The following is a 20,310-nucleotide window of genomic DNA, read 5'->3' on the forward strand; positions in this document are numbered from 1 at the left end:
GAGGACTGGAGAGGAGACGAGATGTATGGAGGATGGAGAGGACTGGAGAGGAGACGAGATGTATGGAGGATGGAGAGGACTGGAGAGGAGACGAGATGTATGGAGGATGGAGAGGACTGGAGAGGAGACGAGATGTATGGAGGATGGAGAGGACTGGAGAGGAGACGCCGCTGGCTGGAGGATGGAGAGGACTGGAGAGGAGACGCCGCTGGAGGAGAGGACTGGAGAGGAGACGCCGCTGGCTGGAGGGCTTATGATCTAGAGAGACGGAGCCGGAGGGTTCCACAGTTTGACCTGGCATCACTTCCACAACTGATGAAGTCGGCTCAACGTAGGCACTTTGTTTTCTTGCTTCCTTGCTTCCTTGCTGCTTGTGTTGTGTGTGTATACTAGTGTGATTCAAGCTGGTGTATTATTACTGTCATTTTGAGACCCTGCAGTGACTGGCGGTGGCAATGAAACAAGTGTGTGGCTCATCTGGAATTTGAATGCTGATGTGAATCTACAGTTTGTATGTTGTGTTCTCTCTGCCGTTGAAGGTATGCGAGTATAGCTGTATTGCTGTAAATGCTGGTGTGCATCATGACTTGAAGTTAACAGCTTAGTTATTGGCCTTAACTATTCCACTAGAGTTTCGTTGTGAGTTGGTGTGACAGGCTGGATGTGTTGGTTCATGACTGGCATGGTGGCAAAGAATATCTCACTCACTCACAGCCTCTCTATCTCTCCCCCACCAACAGTGAAATTCAACTGCTTTGCACCGCAGTATAATTATTAATTGTGCCTAATTTCTGTTGCCCCTCTGATTGATGTGTTGATGTATGGAGTCCCCTCAGTGTGGCAGAGACCTGGGTGTGTTGATGTATGGAGTCCCCTCAGTGTGGCAGAGACCTGGGTGTGTTGATGTATGGAGTCCCCTCAGTGTGGCAGAGACCTGGGTGTGTTGATGTATGGAGTCCCCTCAGTGTGGGAGACATCAACACCGCACGGAACATGTTCTTCTGTTTACAGACGTAGAACACGTCAACTTGACATTCCAACTTGACCCAGAGATCGAGGACTGATGGAAATGCAGCTTAGTTGAGAGGAGTGAAGTTCAGTGGAATAGATTACAAGCTACAGTAGATACTTCTAAATTGAATCTAAATTCAACCAACTATTTCAATCAACTATGAATATAATATTAAATTATTTAAATGCAATGCAGTTAGGTTGGGTTAAGGCTCCCACAGTGTCTTCTCTCTCTGACTTTGTCTGACCCGTGGTAGAGCATGGGTTTTAGACTGGTGCTAATGCAGGTGGTCCCTGGACATATGGATATATATATATATATATATATATATATATATATATATATATATAACTTTCTCCTATGCATGACCTTTGAAGATTTGAAGACGTAATATGGCAGCCAAGTCTAGGGGATTTTAATGTTTGTTTAGAGCCTTTATGACATAAATCGTTTGCCAGCCAAGTCTATGGACTTTAATGATTGTTTACGTCATGTGACTTATTTGCTACTCTTTGCTGCTCTTTCTTGTGAGTAATAATATCTTGAGAGAGGACTTGGGGTGTACGTTTTTAGTCCAGCCAGGGAAAAATACTTAAATAGTTGATACATTCAAACTTGGCTGTATCCAACAAAAATGTTGTGCCTTTGAAAACTATTGATTTTTCTTTTTCTTGTACGTACAGCTCATAAATGTAGCCTGTGATTGGTGAGTAACAAGGATCAAAATAATAATAATATCTTACACCGTGGAATGGTGCATGAACCCCCACCACTATTGTGTCTATGATGGACCCACCTGACACCATTACGGTGGTCCCCAGGTTGCTCTTATAATAGTCAGGATGGTGGTCCCCAGGATGGTGGTCCCCATGATGGTGGTCCCTCCCTGGGTCAAAATCAGTTGAAACCCCCCTGGGTTATAGGCCTATATAAGAATATATCTATATTTAGTTTTACTTTTAGGATGTTATTACGGTCAATGGATTATTAAATAACAAAAGGATGCAATGTGACAGGAGATGAGATTAATTTATATACACTGGCTGTGTTCGTCATCTATTTTTATATGGATGAAGATCCATGCATGTTAGTTTGAGTCAGTACTGGAACTGTACCCACACTGTACCTACTGTACACCCACTGACCGCAGCCCATTTTATACTGTCAAATATATATATATATATATAAATATAGCTGAACTACAAACTCACAAGCTGTCATTTGTAGATTGGCTATTTTCTTTCAATCATTTTATTTTTCACTTTTGCACAAACTGATACATGACTCACATAGACAGACTAACCGACATACCTACATACATTATACATACATATGTCCATACATCATCTTCTTCTTACTACTTACTGTATATAATTATTCATGTAGTCTTAGAAATCATAAAACCTTTGTTCTTTAACATGAATGGTTCCTTAATTTGCCAAACCTCTTGATAATAACATTTCTGCGTATTCTCCTCCCATGTATATTCCACAACTGGGCCCCAAACCAAGAAGAATCCATCCATGTCTCCTTGGAGAACATGGATACTATTTTCATGTTTTGGGGAAAGTTTAGGACATTTTTAATTTTGTAAAGTTGGCTAAACAGGTTAAGGTTATATTAGGTCATGAGCTGGAAAAGGAAATGCATCCAGGTATGACATCAAAGTATTTCACTGTCTCATTTATTTACGCTATAGATATAAGTTTCTAGTAACCTACTGTACGCTAATTACGTTAAGCTATTAACGTATTCGTGCCAAAATGCCATGTTGTCGTCACAATAATTACAATAGGGGTGGTTTAACATAACCAGCCAAATGTACAGAAACAAGACAAAGATATGGTTGAAAACAAATAATAACAAAGAAAAAACAAAAACGAGTTGGGTAGATGATTAAAGAAATAAAGTGTGTGTGTGTGTGTGTGTGTGTGTGTGTGTGTGTGTGTGTGTGTGACTGTGTGTGTGTGTGTGTGTGTGTGTGTGTGTGTGACTGTGTGTGTGTGTGTGTGTGTGTGACTGTGTGTGTGTGTGTGTGTGTGTGTGTGTGGAACACTCCAGTTACCGCAGTGAGGGCGCTTCATGGAGGATTAGGGTCTTTCAGCGTGTTGGCCTTCCACAGATCTCTGGCAGTATTCCCAGTGAGACTGATTATCCAGCCCTGTCACAGACACACAGGATAATTACTGGGTCTCCCCTAGGTCAGTGTCCCCCCCCCCCCCCCCCCACACACACCCACCCCCGACCAATAGAAACACACGAGCAAGACGGCAGAGATGACTGGAGAGAACACATGTAGGTCTCTGTCTCTCACACGCACGCATTAAGATACACAGTTATAATACACAGACCTACAGGAAAGTCCTCAATGCTATTGTAACTAAAGAATTACCTGTAAGACTCACAGATAAAATGGTGCATTTATATATATATATATATATATATATAGCGCCTTTTATCCAAGGCGCTTTACATAGATTGTGCATTACATTCACCCATTCACACACACATTCATACACCGATTGCGGTGGAAGCCATGCAAGGCACCAACCAGCACATCGGGAGCAAGTAGGGGTTCAGTGTCTTGCTCAAGGACACTAACTCTGGGGGAGCCCACAGGGTTCGAACTGGCAACCTTGCGGTTGCCGTCCAGCCACTCTATCTACCCCTGAGCCACCTCTAGATGCAACAGAACTTTTGTCCCTGAGTCTACAGTACAGTACACACATTAATATACTTGTTTTTATACCAGGCCTACAGTTAGTTCTCTCCCTCGGAATCTCATTATCATCATTATCACATCACCATGTGTCTTAGTTTCCCCTCTTAGTCATGATCTCACATTAACATCGGGGGCGTCTTTCAGACACGCACTCTTCACATCCACCCTCCTCCACAAGGCTCCCATCCCATCACTGATGATATTTACACTTTTCCACCATGTCTGCTGATTTTGGTCTATCTCTCCCTCTAGTGGACTACTGATAAATTACATCTTTGGGACTGAGTCCCAAGCAGCACCCAATATACTTTGTGTTAAAGAAAAAGAACGTTAACTAATGTAACTGATGACTGGATGATTCAGACACTCAAAAGAAGGAGAAAATGAGACTTCTACAAGGACACGGTGACACCCAGAGAAACACTAGACACCCCCCCCCCCCCCCCACACACACACCCACCGTGTCCTAGCCCCCCCCCCCCCCCCCCTCTGACAGTAACATAACACCAAAACCCCTTTTTTCTTCCAAAATAAAAGTGTCTGCAGACTGAACCGTTGTAGACGTCTGACCCTGTGCCAACATTATAGCTGCTGCTTGGCGTCCTTTCAAGACTGCAGATCATTGCAGAATTAAGTGTTCTAGGCTAAAATGTTCTCATTAATCAGCAAATCTATTATATAGGCTATATGTATATATATTTGTATTTTTAACCCATTCTGACCTGAGATCAGATTCTAAGAATTTCTAATGCACAGAAGAATGGTGGTTCTTTAACGCATTTTGACCTGAGATCAGATTCTAAAAATGTCTTAAATCCTGACAGTTTAAAAAAATAGCAGACCTACAAGCTCGTAGCGCGCCACTCGGTGGCGCGCTATGAGCTTGTAGATCTGCTATTTTTAAATAGCTAAAGCATAACATGATGCTATAACACCAAAATGGGTTCCCGTTCAGAATGGGTTAAGAACAATACAATACAATTATTTATATAAAAATCTCATTGGAGAAGAATAAATAAATATAGTAGCCTACTGTTTGTTTTGTTTGCCCGGTGGTGTGTATGTTGTGTAGAATAAATAACATCCTTGTATTACAACTCATTTATTTGACAGATTTCCACCTGACTGTCTCAACGGTCTCTCTGTCTCAACTCAACTCGCCCCATTAGCCGTTGTTTCCTTCGGTGCTCCTCCGTGTTGTTGAAAGCATTGACATTACAGTTGTTTTGTTCAACATTGCATTGATGGTGGCTCTCATAAATAAATGATGGGATGTGCAGTACAGTACAGTACAGTGGCAGGTCGGCCATGGGGTTGTAGCGTAAAGGCTACAGTGTGTTGTTGTTCCTGTTCAACAGGACACATGGCCGGGTGTGTTTTAGAGGCCTGAGGGTTAAATATGCACCGTGAAGAAGCCTCACTTATATATATATACTTTGTTGTACAACATTGTTTTATTGTTGTGCTTCGGCGAGTGACTGTCATAATTTAAATATGCCAAAGTATAGCGTTAGATTAGGTCAGGGGCATCCCGGCCACTTCTTCTCATGCCAAGGAAGGACCCCCCAATAGCCATAGTCTCTGGCTCTGCAAGGAAATATTACACACACGCACACACACACACACACACACACACACACACACACACACACACACACACACACACACACACACACACACACACACACACAGACACACACACATTGATTGATTGAAATATTTATTAACAGTTTGCAGAATTACAGTACATTTCAAGCACAAACTCAATACAAAAGACTGTTAACTGAGTGGACGACCCAATTAAGCATTAACACTTGTTTACAACAGGGTCCACCTTGTTCAATTCATCAAAACATTTAGAGACGTATACAAATAGACACTTCTATGTAGTTAAAGAACAGAACAGGAATTCATCATAAAGGAAGCAAAAAGGGAAAAGAAACATATACAGTGAGGGGAAAAGGGGGGGGGGCAAAAGTAAACTGGAGTAAAAAGATACAGAACGAGAGAGACAATTAAACGGATATTATTACAAAACACAAAGAAGAAATTAAGACACTTCTGTTTTCGCTGTACTGTCTGGAGCAATTATCGTTGACTAAATTGTAGTTATTATATTTTCTGGTGTGACCACAGACAGATGCATCGGCAGCATTAATTTAGGCTCACTGTACCTACTGTAGCCTCTCTATAGTACCTTATACTGCAGTACTGTACACACTGGCCCCCAGACCACCACCACCACCTCTCCATTCACCCTCTCACTCTGTGTGTGGCTGCTTAACTCATTCTAACCTGAGATCAGATTCTATACGAGGTTTCCACTGGACACACACACTGGGTCTGATGAACCCATTCTGACCTGAGATCAGATTCTAAAATAATGTCAGTAAAAAAAAAAAAATAGCAGACCTACAAGCTCGTAGCGCGCCACTCGGTGGCGCGCTACGAGCTTGTAGGTCTGCTATTTTCCAGTAGCTTAAAGCATAACATGATGCTTTAACACCAAAAATGGGTTCCCGTTCAGAATGGGTTAATTATTGATGCTTATGTATTGCTGATTTTGGCCTTTTGTGTTTTGTCCCCAGTGGACGCTCTGGTGAGGCAGGATGGAGGTATTTATCTAAGTCAGAAAGTAGGGCTCTATTCCTCATCCTGTCCACACACACACACGCACACACACACGCACACGCACACGCACACGCACACGCACACGCACACGCACACGCACACGCACGCACACACACACACACACACACACGCACCACCGGGTCATCCCAGTGGATGTGACCTCAGCATTGCAGTGTCAGGAGAACATGCACACATAAGCAACATGCACTTTACTGTGTGCTATACAGTTACTTTAGCAATTATGTGTTCATTTAAATGTCTGGCCTTCTTTGGTCGTGGAATATTCTACAGTCCAGACTAAAATTGGCTTTGAAAGTTCCCTTGAGAACTTTCAAAAGGATCATCTTTGATGTACAATCCAACACCTGCACATGTTTGGATATGTACTAGCCTATGTTCATGCCTATTAATATTTATTATATCGGCTCAGATCGTGTAGATTGTGTATATGGTGTATTTTGCCCTGCTACTAAAAAAGTAGGACAGGTGACTTGTTTGTATTTATGCATAGGTACTTTATGGTGTATTATGGATGTTGTATTTGCTGGTTCAAAATAGTAACATTGACGATGTGGTATTGAAGTGTAATTTTTTATTTCTGCCTCTTGGCCTTCAGTTCCCACTTGTAAAAGAGACGCAGTCTCAATGTGATTTTACTGGTTAAATAAAGGTTAATAAAAAAAAGTACTGTGCCAAACAAATGCAAATTTGAAGGGCTGGAAATGGGTCAAAAGTTATCCACAAGCCACCCCTTTATACAAAGTATAATTCAATCTTTTGTTATAGCGGACTCACGTCCATATACACAAAGGACATAAATACAAATATAATATAATATAATATATATATATAATATAAGTACAAAGGAATAGACATACATGGAAATACGACAGGCAATTAAAATAAATCATGAATATAACATATCATAACTTTCTTATAGTTTATTTTTGCTTTTTGACATTTTGTGTCTACAGAAACTCACATATGTCATTATTTTTTGTGATTTATATTGTATTAGTGTACTTCTAAAATGCATCTCAATACATCTGATGTATCATCAAATTACCTTTAATCATTCATTCATCGTATTAATACATCATATTGGTTGTAGTATAAAGGTCATATTCAGTGTGTTACCACCTTATCCAATGAAATGCTATTATACTATATGCCTTCAGTCAGTGCCTCTGCTCTCATTGAAGAGCACTGGCGCTCTCTTGTGGCGAAATTGGCTCACTGCCGTTAAGTTTTCACATTCTTGGAATAAGATTAAGATGCAGGTCTACTGTTTACTGCCTACTGAACTGTTACAACCTGGTGGAAACTAAAGATAGGGTCCATTGTGAATAATGAACTAGTACAACCCATTTTGACCTGAGATCACATTCTAAAATTGTCTTCTTTCTACATCCTGACAGTTTTCAGAAAAAGCTATGTTTCTATATGTCAGTCGTTCTTCTATTTTTCAATAGCTAAAGCATAACTGCTAACACCAAAAGGGGGTACCCGCACAGAATGATATAAAGTAGGCTACACTCAAGTCATGTAAGTGGAATTCAAAAAGCTCCCAACTGTATTTCAGTCATTTTTAATGATTTAATCGATATGGCAGTGGGCGACGACCCCTCCCATTAACCCCTCTTACCATTTTGTGAAATTTAAACCAAAAATGGGCTTATTTTATATTTAATTTGATTGACAATTTTACTCCAAAGTAGGATATTATCACTCAATAACCAGAATATACAGAATATAAAATAGGTTTATTGTTTTTCCAACTGGCAGTCTTTTTTTTTTAGAGCTGTTCAATAAATCCTATCAAACACATCTATAGCTCCACAGGCTGTAGGTAATTTTTTATTTTATTTTTAAAGTGTGGAATACTTCCAAAAACATTATTAGTAGTATTGACATATTTAATGTGTGGCAAAGGTCTCTGCCCTGGAGGGAACGAGGCTAATGGGGAATTATTGAGTGCTGCCAGAACAGAACAAAAGGCTTCTCTCTCTCCCAGTCCTTCCATTATGGGCTTTTTTTGAACAAACCACTTTCAGCCAAAGAGATGAACGTTAAGTGATGGATGGGAGATAATGTGCTCAATTTTGATACAATAAAAGGCCCGATAATTCAAAGTCAGTCACACTCTTTGCTCTTCAGCTCTTTTCCAAAGCAGTGCCATTAATCTATTCTGACCTGAGATCAGATTCATACGAGGTTTTACACTGGACAACACACTGGTCTGATCAACCTCATTCTGACCTGAGATCAGACTCTAAAAATCGTCAGTCGTTCTTTGATTTTTCAAAAATAGCAGACCTATACAAGCTCGCTATGAGCTTGTAGATCTGCTATTTTTCAATAGCTAAAGCATAACATGATGCTAACACCAAAACGGGTTCCCGTTCAGAATGGGTTAATCTATTCTGACCTGAGATCAGATTCTAAAAATGTCTTCTACATCCTGACAGTTTTCTGAAAAAGCTATGTTTCTATGTCAGTCGTTCTTCGTCGATTTTTCAAAAATAGCAGATCTACAAGCTACAAGCTTGTAGATCTGCTATTTTTCAATATAGCTAAAGCATAACATAATAATGCTAACACCACCAAAAGGGGTTCCCGCCCCAGATGGGTTAAATGGAGATCTGTGAGCCATTTCCTCTCTCAATCTCTCTCTTTCTTTGGGGTTTGCTGAGACGTTCAATCAATGGGATGCCTTTTCATCTTTGGACCGTTTTCATCCCCGTTGACCCTGCCCTGAATGTAACCTAAAAGAACCTGGCTCTTCTTGGACTCTCAATTTAAAACTTTTCTTCTCTTCTACTTTTATCTGTCATCATCGTCTTCTTTTAGAGATGCTAGCTCATTGTGCCAAAGCTCTTGGCCTTCGTCGTGGCCTCCCGAAAAGTGTGAGAAAATATAATGGCTTGGCCTGTTGTACACCAACCTTCTGTCTGAACAGAACAGAGGGAGTCAGTAGTATATACTGTGTTGTTGTACACCAACCTTCTGTCTGGACAGAACAGAGGGAGTCAGTAGTATAGTGTGTTGTTGTACACCAACCTTCTGTCTGGACAGAACAGAAGGAGTCAGTAGTGTAGTGTGTTGTTGTACACCAACCTTCTGTCTGGACAGAACAGAGGGAGTCAGTAGTATAGTGTGTTGTTGTACACCAACCTTCTGTCTGTACAGAACAGAGGGAGTCAGTAGTATAGTGTGTTGTTGTACACCAACCTTCTGTCTGGACAGAACAGAGGGAGTCAGTAGTATAGTGTGTTGTTGTACACCAACCTTCTGTCTGAACAGAACAGAGGGAGTCAGTAGTATAGTGTGTTGTTGTACACCAACCTTCTGTCTGGACAGAACAGAGGGAGTCAGTAGTATAGTGTGTTGTTGTACACCAACCTTCTGTCTGAACAGAACAGAGGGAGTCAGTAGTATAGTGTGTTGTTGTACACCAACCTTCTGTCTGAACAGAACAGAGGGAGTCAGTAGTATAGTGTGTTGTTGTACACCAACCTTCTGTCTGAACAGAACAGAGGGAGTCAGTAGTATAGTGTGTTGTTGTACACCAACCTTCTGTCTGAACAGAACAGAGGGAGTCAGTAGTATAGTGTGTTGTTGTACACCAACCTTCTGTCTGGACAGAACAGAGGGAGTCAGTAGTAGAGTGTGTTGTTGTACACCAACCTTCTGTCTGGACAGAACAGAGGGAGTCAGTAGTATAGTGTGTTGTTGTACACCAACCTTCTGTCTGAACAGAACAGAGGGAGTCAGTAGTATAGTGTGTTGTTGTACACCAACCTTCTGTCTGGACAGAACAGAGGGAGTCAGTAGTATAGTGTGTTGTTGTACACCAACCTTCTGTCTGAACAGAACAGAGGGAGTCAGTAGTATAGTGTGTTGTTGTACACCAACCTTCTGTCTGGACAGAACAGAGGGAGTCAGTAGTATAGTGTGTTGTTGTACACCAACCTTCTGTCTGGACAGAACAGAGGGAGTCAGTAGTATAGTGTGTTGTTGTACACCAACCGTCTGTCTGGACAGAACAGAGGGAGTCAGTAGTATAGTGTGTTGTTGTACACCAACCTTCTGTCTGAACAGAACAGAGGGAGTCAGTAGTGTAGTGTGTTGTTGTACACCAACCTTCTGTCTGAACAGAACAGAGGGAGTCAGTAGTATAGTGTGTTGTTGTACACCAACCTTCTGTCTGAACAGAACAGAGGGAGTCAGTAGTGTAGTGTGTTGTTGTACACCAACCTTCTGTCTGGACAGAACAGAGGGAGTCAGTAGTATAGTTTGTTGTTGTACACCAACCTTCTGTCTGGACAGAACAGAGGGAGTCAGTAGTATAGTGTGTTGTTGTACACCAACCTTCTGTCTGGACAGAACAGAGGGAGTCAGTAGTATAGTGTGTTGTTGTACACCAACCTTCTGTCTGGACAGAACAGAGGGAGTCAGTAGTATAGTGTGTTGTTGTACACCAACCTTCTGTCTGAACAGAACAGAGGGAGTCAGTAGTATAGTGTGTTGTTGTACACCAACCTTCTGTCTGGACAGAACAGAGGGAGTCAGTAGTATAGTGTGTTGTGAATTGGGGAGTGGTGGGTTTAACCCATTTTGTTCGGGACCCCTTTTGGTGTTAGCATCATGTTATGCTTTAGCTATTGAAAAATAGCAGATCTACAAGCTCGTAGCGCGCCACCGAGTGGCGCGCTACGAGCTTGTAGGTCTGCTATTTTTGGGAAAAAAAATCGAAGAACCACTGACATAGAAACATAAGCTTTTTCAGAAAACTTACGCTTACGCATGTTTCATGTTAAATGTTTTTATGTGATGTATTCCCATGCTTTTGTTTTTTGTTCTTGCTTAATGTAAGTCGCTTTGGATTAAGAGAGTCTGCTAAATGCCTAAATTGTAAATTGTAAATTGACGTAGAAGACATTTTTAGAATCTGATCTCAGGTCAAAATGGGTTAAGTATATACAGATGTGTCCAGTTGTTTGATGCATAACTATAACAACATTTTGGAACTACAGTACGGTTTGGTGTAAAAACACACATCTCTCCACATTTAGCCTATAGGATCATCTATCAACCTATAGCTGGATCTATCTCCCCTTCACAGTCCGCCATGCAGAGGCCAGACATCTGTCAGGCCAGCCAGGCGATGTCATTGCAGTAAAGGTGCACAACACGTTGCATCTGAGTGAAGTGACCTTAGGCCTGGACGCTGTGACTGGAACCAAGCCTATAGTGTGTATACGTGGGCTAAATCCATTGCTTTATCTCTACTGAACACACACACACGCACATCTAGATGGATAGATCTTTATTTGTCATTGCAACGTGTACAGCGAAATTAAAAGTGCCATCCAATCAGTGCATTATATCACAAAACAAACATACTGTATACAAGCTAAAACAAAACACACATGACTTCTTGTTATTGCACAACCCCAGCAGCACTATAGTAATGCACAAACATGTAATTTCATCTGTTATCGCACAACAAACCCTTATTGTACTTTAAGATGGCAGATAAAAAAAACTAAAAGTGTCGCAGCAACAGATCATTTTTTTAGCATCATTGAGTGCAACTATACCGCTGTGGGATAGAAGCTGTTACTGAATCTGTTGGTCTTGGACTTGATCACTCTGTACCGTACCGTACGTCTGCCTGATGGCAACAGTTCAAACAGTGAGTGAGCGGGGTGGGGAGTGTCTTTCATAATGTTCTAATCTATCTATCTATCTATCTATCTATCTATCTATCTATCTATCTATCTATCTATCTATCTATCGTCTGACATCACACACAGAACATAAACCACACCATTCTGAACGGGAACCCATTTTGGTGTTTGCATCATGTTATGCTTTAGCTATTGAAAAATAGCAGATCTACAAGCTCATAGCGCGCCACCGAGTGGCGCGCTACGAGCTTGTAGGTCTGCTATTTTTGAAAAATCGAAGAACGACTGACATTTTTAGAATCTGATCTCAGGTCAGAACGGGTTCATCAGACCAGTGTGTGTCCAGTGGAAACCTCGTATGAATCTGATCTCAGGTCAGAATGGGTTAAGATGGCAGATAAAAAAAACTAAAAGTGTCGCAGCAACAGATCATTTTTTAGCAGCATTGAGTGCAACTATACCGCTGTGGGATAGAAGCTGTTACTGAATCTGTTGGTCTTGGACTTGATCACTCTGTATACCGTACGTCTGCCTGATGGCAACAGTTCAAACAGTGAGTGACCGGGGTGGGAAGTGTCTTTCATTATCTATCTATCTATCTATCTATCTATCTATCTATCTATCTATCTATCTATCTATCTATCTATCTATCTATCTATCTATCTATCTATCTATCTATCTATCTATCTATCTATCTATCTATCTATCTATCTATCTATCTATCTATCTATCTATCTATCTATCTATCTATCTATCTATCTATCTATCTATCTATCTATCTATCTATCTATCTATCTATCTATCTATCTAATCTATCTATCTATCTATCTATCGTCTGACATCACACACAGAACATAAACCACACCTGTACACTTTAATTCTGATAAACTCTTCAATAGAATGTTATAATGTGTTGTGTGGTGTGCATATATGCATACTGTATACTACCAATAAACACATTGTTGTGTGGTGTGCATGCATATATAATACTGTACTACCCAATAAACAAAGGGACATCACCCATAATCAACGCTGACATTATCTGCTGTAGAAACTGGTGTAAACACAACACAGGACGCTGACCCGCTTATTGTGACAAATGGACTCGTAAAAGTCTTTGACTTTCACGGTTCATAAAGGTGGACGTTTTAACCATCAACTCAGCATTTTCGGTAACTTTTCGCTTGTGGTTTTATTTTAGCTTGCTGTCATATTTTTTTCTGGACACCCCTCCCCCCCCCCCCCCCCCCCACACACACACACACACAAACACACCAAGAAGACGCTTTTTATGTGAAATCTCTTCTTGCTGTCCCCGTGACCTTTTGTCTGTCCTCTTTGTCATCTGACCTTATTAAATAGTATTTTCTACCGGGCTGAGTGAAGGCCTGGGTCTCTCTCACCTACCGTACGACCTGTCAGTGGCACTGTTCATGTGGAAATAGAGGAGTGGGGGGGAGTGCAGGCAGCGCCAGGGACAGAAGAGATTTATCAAAGTCAAAGTTTGAGCCTAACCTAATCAAAGTACGAATGGAGAGAGTCACGCCACAGTAAGGAGGGATGTGGAGAGAGATGGAGGGAGGGAGGGAGGGAAGGAAGGGAAGGAAGGAGGGAAGGAAAGGAAGGGTGTTGACAAATTTCAGGTACACAGCTAGTCATTACTCGACGTGTGTGTGTGTGCGTGCGTGTGTGTGTCAGGCAGGCTGGTTGGCAGACAGGCCGGTAGTCAGACAGCATGCTGGGTGAAGGGTGACATAACTACAGCAGTTGCCCGGCCGGTGCAGACCACCAAGCAAACCTCTCCAATCCGTCACTGTGTCCGTGTGTATGTTGTAAATAATGTCACGCATCGTTCTCCTAGTAGAACCCTTAACCCATTCTGACCTGAGATCAGATTCACACGAGGTTTCCACTGGACACACACACTGGTCTGATTAACCCATTCTGACCTGAGATCAGATTCTAAAAAATCTTCTTCGATTTTTCAAAAAATAGCAGACCTACAAGCTCGTAGCGCGCCACTCGGTGGCGCGCTATGAGCTTGTAGATCTGCTATTTTTCAATAGCTAAAGCATGACATGATGCTGACACCAAAATGTGTTCCCGTTCAGAATGGGTTACAGTCTAAAAGACTTTTGTACTATTGTACAACCTTGCCACTCATATGGGACGCATCTCCCAACCTACTGTATATACCAGGGTTTCTCAAAGTGGGTGCTGTGGCACCCTAAGGTGCCATGATGCATGTCTAGTCGGTGCCACAGGATACTTTGATAATATTTAGAATTCATCAATATCACTTTGACCCTCTCTATAGTCTCTATTAAAGGGACACTTCACCCTTTTTGCAAAAAAATATATGTTAATGACGTTTAGAAGCTTTAGAACACTTTCCTGGGGGTCTTTATGTGTGTAATATGTGGTTTTAGATATTTTAGATTGTAGCAGTGAGCCTGTTGTCTCTGATGTCATGGACACTGGGCTCACTTCCTTCCTGGACTACTGTTGTCTCAGTAGGACAGCTCTCCCCCCTATCCACAAGGAGGAGCAGTGCACCAAAGAATGATGGGAATTGTAGTCCAGGAAGGTAGTGAGACCAGTGTCCATGACATCAGAGACAACAGGCTCACTGCTACAATCTAAAATATCTTAAACCAGATATTACACACATAAATACCCCCAGGAAAGTGTTCTAAAGCTTCTAAACGTCATTAACATCTGTTTTTTTGCAAAAAGGGTGAAGTGTCCCTTTAATTGAACTGTTGCGTGCGTTCTTTTTCAATCTATACGACTACATCTACAAAATGTATTCGCCAAGAAATAGCAGATCTACATTCAAGCTCACAACGTGTGTCTCGTTGCAACACGTGAGCTTATAGATCGGCTATTTTTTGGTGAATGTTTCCCCAAGAATAGGGATACTGGGGTTCAAGTGGTTAAAACGTCAAGTATAAAGTTATATATATATATTTTTTCACTTAATTCTTATTGAAGGAAGAACAGACAGACAAAAACTCAACTAACAAGACAATACGGGAAAGAAAAAGAAAAAAGACAGAAAGTAAAAGAAAAAGGCTGCATTTTTCATATTACAATAAACATTCAATGAAATTCTATTGCAATATCGCTAGGCTGAGAGAAGAGATTCCACTTTTCCCATTTTTTATAGAATTTATCCTCTTGTAGTCTCAGTATGAATGTTAGTTTTTCCATAGAATACAGTTCCTCAATAATGTCCATTCATTGATCTTTCGTTGGTGGGTCCTGTTGGCACCAGCGTCGTGTGATTGCTTTTTTACTTGATGCTAAGAGGATCTTGATTAAATACTTATCATGTGTTAGAAACTCTTCAGGGATATTTCCCAACAGTAGAAAAGAAACAGACAGAGGTATCTCAAAACACAGAATGGTCTCCAAAGTGGAGTGAATATCCTGCCAGTATTTCTGAATTTTAGGACAAGACCAGAAATTATGAGCGTGGCCCGCTTCCTTGTGGCCACATTGTCTCCAGCAAGGCTGTTCTGTTTTCAGTTGTCTTGATTTAAAAATCTCATTAAGTTCTTCCAACAGAATTCTCTCCACATTCTTGGTATAAAGTTATTTTTAATCTGTCATACTGGAAACCCATATTCTCTCGAGTAGTCCGTGTGATATGCTGTATTTTAGGGGGACATATTTACATATTTACAGTACGGTGGTGGTGCTATAAAGTAATAATGTAATTCAGGTGGCCGTGATGGATGAAAACAGTATTTACAGGAGTGCCCTGAGCCAAAACAGTTTGAGAGCCACTGCTGTACTGTACACATACTGTACACTTACTGTATGTGATGTGCTCATTTCCACTTGTCCAATTCCAATTGTTGTGCTATCTGTGTTGCATACAGTTTGTTCAGTTTCGTTTACTTTACTCATAAATCATCATCATCATTTTTCGACCGTGGATTTCACAATATCACGCCAGACGATATCATGCCATCCCCAGTTCCTGCTTTACTGATACATGTGTCCCTATAGCGATGACATCACGTGTCCCTAGTGATGACATCATGTGTCCCTATAGCGATGATATCAGGGAACGACAGTTTTCTACCTCTGGTCTGCTTTGAGGCAGGACTCCAGAGAAGAAGGGAAGATATAACCTCATTGTCAGCTCTGTAGCAGTGGCCGGAAAACTGTGTTCTTCTGGATCGGACTAGTGAAGCAACACAGGGAAGGTTGCCGTATATTAGATCAGTCGATGGGTGGACTAGTGAAGAAACACGGGGAAGGTTGACGTATATTAGATCAGTCGATGGGTGGACTAGTGAAGAAACACAGGGAAGGTTGCCGTATATTAGATCAGTCGATGGGTGGACTAGTGAAGAAACACGGGGAAGGTTGACGTATATTAGATCAGTCGATGGGTGGACTAGTGAAGAAACACAGGGAAGGTTGCCGCATATTAGATCAGTCGATGGGTGGACTAGTGAAGAAACACAGGGAAGGTTGATGTATATTAGATCAGTCGATGGGTGGACTAGTGAAGAAACACGGGGAAGGTTGATGTATATTAGATCAGTCGATGGGTGGACTAGTGAAGAAACACGGGGAAGGTTGCCGTATATTAGATCAGTCGATGGGTGGACTAGTGAAGAAACACGGGGAAGGTTGCCGTATATTAGATCAGTCGATGGGTGGACCAGTGAAGAAACACGGGGAAGGTTGACGTATATTAGATCAGTCGATGGGTGGCTCTTCCAAGACAGATGTTGCTCTCTCATTAGAAGGCGGGTGTATAAGTGCCATCCAACCGATTCTCTAGTTTCTTTGAAAGTGTCCATGTCTCGGAGCCATAGAGTAGAATCGGCTCAACTCCTACTCATACAGCACTACACACTAAACCACTCAACTAGCCTAATAGAATAAACTACACAGTTGGGTTCCATCCAGTGACAGTAGTGATGACTCACTGGATGTCATGTATGATGCTGTTAGGAGAATATATGTCCACATGGACATAGCATGTATGATGCTGTTAGGAGCATACATGTCCACATGGACATAGCATGTATGATGCTGTTAGGAGCATACATGTCCACATGGACATAGCATGTATGATGCTGTTAGGAGCATACATGTCCACATGGACATAGCATGTATGATGCTGTTAGGAGCATACATGTCCACATGGACATAGCATGTATGATGCTGTTAGGAGCATACATGTCCACATGGACATAGCATGTATGATGCTGTTAGGAGCATACATGTCCACATGGACATAGCATGTATGATGCTGTTAGGAGCATACATGTCCACATGGACATAGCATGTATGATGCTGTTAGGAGCATACATGTCCACATGGACATAGCATGTATGATGCTGTTAGGAGCATACATGTCCACATGGACATAGCATGTATGATGCTGTTAGGAGCATACATGTCCACATGGACATAGCATGTATGATGCTGTTAGGAGCATACATGTCCACATGGACATAGCATGTATGATGCTGTTAGGAGCATACATGTCCACATGGACATAGCATGTATGATGCTGTTAGGAGCATACATGTCCACATGGACATAGCATGTATGATGCTGTTAGGAGCATACATGTCCACATGGACATAGCATGTATGATGCTGTTAGGAGCATACATGTCCACATGGACATAGCATGTATGATGCTGTTAGGAGCATACATGTCCACATGGACATAGCATGTATGATGCTGTTAGGAGCATACATGTCCACATGGACATAGCATGTATGATGCTGTTAGGAGCATACATGTCCACATGGACATAGCATGTATGATGCTGTTAGGAGCATATATATGTCCACATGGACACAGCATGTATGATGCTGTATAGGAGAATATACTCTATGTCCACATGGACATGGCATGTATGATGCTGTTAGGAGAATATACTGCATGTCCACATGGACATAGCATGTATGATGCTGTTAGGAGCATACATGTCCACATGGACATAGCATGTATGATGCTGTTAGGAGCATACATGTCCACATGGACATAGCATGTCCAGCTGGCTGCATGGCTTAAGCCTTACACTGAGTCACATGGTGTCCTGTCACTGTGCCAACGCCACACACACATTGTGATCTTGTAGATTGTTTATCTTGGAATGCCTGGTCCATGTACAGAATCAGGACCGATCCTTGTGACTGGTGGTGTCAACAAAGACAACATCAGGTGTATTCGGGATGTTATAGCAAAGACATCGCATGCACAGCTAAACCTAAATCTGGTTGAATGTTTATACAATGTTTATTATACATTGCTGCACTAGATGGCACATATACTTTCGAACTGCATCAGACACTATAGGTCAACAATCCAGTCGTGGCGTGAGCAATATACAGTACAAGTTTTTGTAGGCACTATACATCCATTTGTTGTTGTGTGTGCGATGGATTCTGGGTGTTGTTCAGAATCATGATGGTTCATACAGAGTGGAGTGTGGGTGTCGGGATACCAGATTGACAGATTGTACTTGGTTGGTAATACTTGCAGTCTTGCTTTTGATGGTGAATTTTAAAACATCCTCCTATCCCCAATAGCAGCATTTTTGTACATCGAATGTGAAACAGAGTGATCAGCTGAATCAACACGGGCCAACTTTCCCTGCAGTCGATATAAGGCCACGCCAATGTTCTCTGGCTTCAGTCTGTTTCGTGCTGAGCAGAACCCTTCTTGCCGTGTCTTCCTGTAGTCTAGTGTCCGCTCCCTGGTGGGTGAGGGTAGCCTTCACTACCACGCTGGAGTCTGTAATTAATCCATCATCAGAGATCTGGGCACATTTTCGTTGTTTTTTGCCCATTTTAGCTGGACTCCTGTCCGATGGCAAAGGTCGTTGAGATCTGGCCAATCAGACCAGACCCCGAAGCCCTTGGCTTGTGAGTCCAGTTTCCCAGAGTCTTTCCTCTTAAAGCCTAGGAAGTTATTCACACACACACACACGCACACGCACACACACACACACACACACACACACACACACACACACACACACACACACACACACACACACACACACACACACACACACACACACCACCACCACCACCAAACAACATGAAAATATGCTCTCTCACACACACACACACACACACACACACACACACACACACACACACCACCACCAAACAACACAACACAAATATGCCCAGTGCCTTATCACGCTGCTCTTGCTTAACTTGTGTGCCGGAGTGCTTAACTTTATCTATTAAGTGTTTTCTTCTCCTTTTCCTCTTTGACGACAAACTGCACTTGTTGTGATGTCTTGAACTTATTCCTTATCCACTAAGCCTACTGTACAAAGTTTAGAAGTGCTCTCATATCTGATAGATTCCCCACTCAGTCTGCTGGTGAGACCCGGGCTGATGCCAGCCTGAAATTGCAAAATTGTTATTGACTTTCTATTTGGTTGCTATTTTTCTTGTTGCTGCAGGGCGAAGGAGCTGAAAGTTAACTCATTCGGACCTGAGATCAGATTCATACAAGGTTTCAACACCAGGACACACACTGGTCTGATGAACCCATTCTGACCTGAGATCAGATTCTAAAAATGTCAGTCATTCTTCGATTTTTCTAAAAATAGCAGACCTACAAGCTCGTAGCGCGCCACTCGGTGGCGCGCTACGAGCTTGTAGATCTGCTATTTTTCAATAGTTAAAGCATAACATGATGCATTGCTAACACCAAAATGGGTTCCCGTTCAGAATGGGTTAAACCCAAGAGGTCTTTATATTTTTTATAATGGGATGTAACAGAAAACATTATCTTGAATCTCGAAAGCGTCTCATATTATTGACACAAGTGCCAATGTTACGTAGTTGCTTTAATCTTGTCCAGCAGATCCAAAAAAAATAAAATAATGTAAATCAACTATAACCATTGACTCCTGGGATGCTAGGATTATTTAGTGCTGCTTGTAACTCAACTGCCTGTACACAGAATGCATCGCCTCTGACAATTTACATATGCTCTGTAATGCATACAGTATATCCCATTCTGACCTGAGATCAGATTCAAACGAGGTTTCCACTGGACACACACTGGTCTGATTAACCCATTCTGACCTGAGATCAGATTCTAAAAATGTCAGTCGTTCTTCGATTTTTTCAAAAATAGCAGACCTACAAGCTCGTAGCGCGCCACTCGGTGGCGCGCTACGAGCTTTTAGATCTGCTATTTTTCAATAGCTAAAGCATAACATGATGCTAACACCAAAATGGGTT

This window comes from Protomyctophum bolini, assembly GCF_963924005.1.
Source record: "Protomyctophum bolini genome assembly, chromosome: 1".
NCBI lineage: Eukaryota > Metazoa > Chordata > Actinopteri > Myctophiformes > Myctophidae > Protomyctophum > Protomyctophum bolini.